Consider the following 5,175-nt stretch of genomic DNA (forward strand, 5'->3'; position numbering starts at 1 on the left):
GACAGGCTGCTGCTTGACTGGCATCTGTGGGACAGCTCTCCCAATTTTGGCACAAGCCCCCGAATGTTCATAAAGAGGATTTTGCAGGGTTGACAGGGCTGGGTTTGCCGTTGTCATTTCCGGTACCTAGGTCAATACACCACCGCCTCGCCAAATACTCTGCCTTTCTGTTTTTTCTACCAAAGTGGATCATTTCACACTTATTCACATTATATTCAGACTGCCATGTTCTTTCCCATTCACTTAGCCTCTCCAAATTCCATTGCAGCCTTTTTGCATCCTCCTCACAACTTACATTCACACCTAGTTTTGTGCCAGCAGCAAATTTGGAAATATTACATTTGGCCCACATATCCAAATCATGAATATGGATTGTGAACAGCTGTGGCCCAAGCTCTGATCTTTGCGATACCCCACTAGTAACAGCCTGCCATCCTGAGAATGATCCAATTATTCCTACTCTCTGTTTTCTGCCCATTAACCAATTCGCAATCCATGCCAATATATTACCCCCAATTCCCATATGCTCTAATTTTGTTTTCTAACCTCCTGTGTGGGACCTTGTTGAAAGCCTTCTGAAAATCCAAATACACCAATTCCACAGGTTACAATATACAATTATCCAATATCTGTTTAGCCGTCTGCCTGTCTGCGGGACCACTTGCCTCCCTGAGTGTCTGTCTGTCTGCTGGAGCGCCTGCCTCCCTATCTGTCTGTCTATCTGTCTGCCTGTCTGTCTGCAGGGGGGTGTCTATAAAATTGGATAAGTGAGAGAAAACCGAGATGTTGGTGAACAGTTGTTTTTTTTTTGATGGAGGAAAGAAAACAGTGGTGTTCCCCAGGGACAGGTACTCATTCCATTGCTTTTTGTGATTTCTATTCATGAATTGCACTTAGGAGTACAGGGCACAATTTTAAAATGTGCAGCTGACAAAACTTGGATGTACTGTGAACTGTGCTCGAGACAGAGCTAAGCGATCCCACAACCAACTGTTCAGATCAAAGCTTTGCAGTCCTGCCACATGCAGTCGCGAATGATGGTGGACAATTAAACAACTAACCAAAGGAGGAGGCTTCACCAATATCCCCATCCTGAATGATGGAGGAGCCCAACACATCAGTGCAAAAGACAAGGATGAAGCATTTGCAAACATCTTCAGCCAGAAGTGCCAAGTGGATGATGCATCTTGGCCTCCTCCTGAGGTTCCCAGCATCACAGATGCCAGTCTTCAGACAATGAATGCTAATGAATGGATAAAGTCTCATTGTTATTGGATTAATTTCAGAATCACAGAATCACAGACTACACAGCCCAGACGAGGCCCTTCGGCCCATCGAGTCTGCACCGATGCATTAAAGACACCTGACCTATCTACCTAATCCCATTTGCCAGCACTTGGCTCATAGCCTTGAATGTTAAGATGTGCCAAATGCTCATCCAGGTACCTTTTAAAGGATGTGAGGCAACCCGCCAATACCACCCTCCCAGGCAGTGCATTCCAGACTGTCACCACTCTCTGGGTAAAAAAGTTCTTCCTCAAATCCCCCTTAAACCTCCTGCCACTCACCTTAAACTTGTGTCCCCTCGTAACTGACCCTTCAACTAGGGGGAACAGCAGCTCCCTATCCACCCTCTCCATGCCCCTCATAATCTTGTACACCTTGATCAGGTCACCCCTCAGTCTTCTCTGCTCCAGCGAAAACAACCCAAGCCTATCCAACCTCTCTTCATAGCTTAAATGTTCCATCCCAGGCACCATCCTGGTGAATCGCCTCTGCACTCCCTCCAGTGCAATCACATCCTTCCTATAATGTGGCGACCAGAATTGCACACAGTACTCCAAATGTGGCCTTACCAAAGTTCTATACAACTCCAACATGACCTCCTTGCTTTTGTAATCTATGCCTCGATTGATAAAGGCAAGTGTCCCATTAACCTGCCCTTCTGCCTTCAGGGATCTATGGACAAACACACCAAGGTCCCTTTGTTCCTCGGAACTTCCCAGTGTCATTCATTGAATACTTCCGTGTCACATTACTCCTTCCAAAGTGTATCACCTCACACTTTTCAGGGTTAAATTCCATCTGCCACTTTTCTGCCCATTTGACCATCCCATCTGTATCTTCCTGTAACCCAAGACAATCAACCTCACTGTCAACCACTCGGCCAATCTTTGTGTCTTCCGCAAACTTACTGATCCTACTCCCCACATAGTCATCTATGTCGTTTATATAAATGACAAACAATAGGGGACCCAGCACAGATCCCTGTGGTATGCCACTGGACACTGGCTTCCAGTCATTAAAACAGCCGTCTGTCATCACTCTCTGTCTCCTACAGCTAAGTCAGTTTTGAATCCACCTTATCAAGTTACGCTTTATACCATGAGCATTTGCTTTGTTGATAAGTCTCCCATGTGGGAACTTGTCAAAGGTTTTTCTGAAATCCATGTCGACTACATCAACTGCACTACCCTCATCTACACACCTGATCACATGCTCAAAAAATTCTATCAAATTTGTTAGGCCTGACCTCCCTCTGACAAAGCCATGCTGACTATTCCTAATCAAATTTTGCCTGTCCAAGTGGAGATAGATTCTCTCCTTCAGAATTTTCTCCAATAGTTTCCCTACCACTGACATGAGACTCACTGGTATGTAGTTCCCTGGCTTATCTCTACAACCTTTCTTAAATAGTGGGACCACATTAGCTGTTCTCCAGTCCTCTGGCACCTCCCCGGTGGCCAGAGAGGAAGTAAAAATTAGGGTCAGAGCCCCTGTAATCTTCACCCTCGCCTCCCACAGCATCCTGGGCCACAAAACGTCCGGACCTGGAGATTTGTCCACTTTTAAGCCTGCCAAAACCTCCAATACATTGTCACTCCCTCTGAAAATTTGCTCAAGAACCTCACAGTCTCTCTCTCTGAGTTCCATATCTACTTCCTCATTCTCTTGGATGAAGACAGATGTGAAATATTCATTCAACACCCTACCAATGTCCTCTGGCTCCACCCACAGATTTCCCCTTTGATCCCTAATGGGTCCTACTCTTTCCCTGGTTATCCTCTTCCCATTGATATACTGATAGAAAATCTTGGGATTTTCCCTACTTTTACCAGCCAGAGCTTTCTCATGTCCCCTCTTTGCTCTCCTAATTGCTTTCTTAAGCTCCAAACTACACTTTCTGTACTCCACTAATGCTTCTGTTGATTTGCTCTCCTTATATTTGCTAAAAGCCTCTCTTTTCCTACTCATTGTATCCTGACTGTTTCTGGTCATCCATGGTTCTCTGGGCTTGTTGCTCCTACCTATTACCCTAGAGGGAACATGTTGGGCCTGTACCCTCCCCATATCCTTTTTGGATGCCCCCCACTGCTCTTCTGTAGATTTCCCGACAAGTAACTCTTTCCAGTCTACCTTGGCCAGATCCTAACTTATTTTACTAAAATTCGCTCTCCCCCAATCCAAAACCTTTTTTTGCAACTTGTCTATTTCTTTCTCCATAACAAGCTTAAATTGTACCATGTTGTGGTCGCTATCACCAAAATGTGCCCCCACCAACACATCAACCACCTGTCCGGCTTCATTCCCCAGAATTAGGTCCAGCACTGCACCTTCCCTTGTTGGATCCTCTACATTTTCTAGCAAGTATCTGTGGATTGCTTCTTGGCCTTTTGGCTCAGATCAAGTGCAGTATCTGTTCTTATCAGTGCTTATTTGATTGAGAAGAGACCATGATCATTTCCTTTTGATCCTGGGGAAGCTTTGAGTAAAATGGCTATAACCAATTTTTGAGCTTCGGGCCAGGGAGTGCGCAACACCGTTCGGGTGGTTGTGAAGGACAAGGAAGGAGATGCACCGTTCGATCGCACCTTCTTCATCAAGAAAATTCTCTTCGATTGCTGCGGATTTCAAGCGACGGACGTCTTCTGCCTGCAGGATTTCCCCAGCAGTGGATACTTCGACGTGACGTTCCGGAACGTGGCGGGATGCATCAAGTTCCTGAAGGCGTTCAAGGAGAAGGGGGACCGGGCGCCACTGTCGATCCTCACAGCGGAGCCGCTCTTCACGCTTCCGTCACAACGGGACCGGGTGGTGACCATTCACCTCCACAACCCCCATGTTCCGGTGGTGGATGTACTCACCTTTCTCGCCAGGTACGTCGAGGTGGCCGGCAGCAGCACTGATGTCAAGGACCCCTTTGGGATCTGGACCAGCAAGCGGCAGGTCAAGGTGACCTTGAAGGTAGATCCCAGTGGAGCCATCATCCACCCTCCCTCCAGCTTCGCTATCGGGGGAAGTCGAGGCTTCTTGGTCTACGCTGGGCAGCCCAGAGTTTGCCGCACCTGTGGCAAATCTGGTCACATGGCAGCCAACTGCAGCACGGTTGTTTGCAAGAACTGCAAGGATGAAGGCCATCAGACCAAGGACTGTAAGCAGACTAAGTGTTGCAACTTGTGCGGTGCGGCAGGCCATCTCTACAAGACTTGTCCCAAACGTTGCCTCAGCTATGCTCAGGCGGCAAGGTCCAAGGAAAGGCCGGGAGAAGGTTCGACGAAGGCGTCCGCTGTTCGAAAGGAGACCAGCAACCTTCTCCGCAGTGAGGAACATCAACCTGAGAAGGAAGGGGAGGCGGCTGAAACCAACGACCCAGCACCTACCCAGCGCCCGGAAACCCCTCCTCCACAGACAGAATCAATGGAGGAGGAGGCAGCAGATGGACAAACAGGTCAGTGGCAAGTGGTCCAGAGGAAAACCACAAAGAAAAAACATCCCAAAGCCACCACCCAAACGAGTGGCAAGAGGAGGCTCTCTTCTGAATCAGACTGCAACAACTCCTCTTCACTGGACGGGGAAATGCTGGAACGACAGCCCCTTCAAAAGAGGCGGCAGAACTCCGAGATGGATGATAAAGCATCCCAGCCCCCGGGCACTGGAAGCTGTGATGGGCCCAGCGTGCCCCAACCCCAATGCCCCACACGTAACGAAGTGGCCAACGCATCTCAGCTCTGCGACACCGGGAGCAAAGACACGTCTGGCGCGCCTGAGCTCCGGGAGACCGGGAGCTGTGATGTTTTCGAGGAGGAACAGATGGAAGCAGCTGAGGACAACCCAATCCTCTCTGCCTACAAGACCCCCCCGATGTCACCTGAGCGGCACAAACCCTGCATGAAA

The 5,175-nt window shown here is 48.5% G+C and overlaps 1 pseudogene; it reads left to right on the forward strand.

Annotated features, from left to right (window-relative positions):
- The first annotated feature begins 3,658 nt into the window (after window positions 1-3,658).
- On the forward strand, window positions 3,659-3,767 carry LOC137353247 (U2 spliceosomal RNA; annotated as a pseudogene).
- Window positions 3,768-5,175: the final 1,408 nt, after the last annotated feature.

This window comes from Heterodontus francisci, chromosome 40 (assembly GCF_036365525.1).
Source record: "Heterodontus francisci isolate sHetFra1 chromosome 40, sHetFra1.hap1, whole genome shotgun sequence".
NCBI classification, from domain to species: Eukaryota; Metazoa; Chordata; class Chondrichthyes; order Heterodontiformes; family Heterodontidae; genus Heterodontus; species Heterodontus francisci.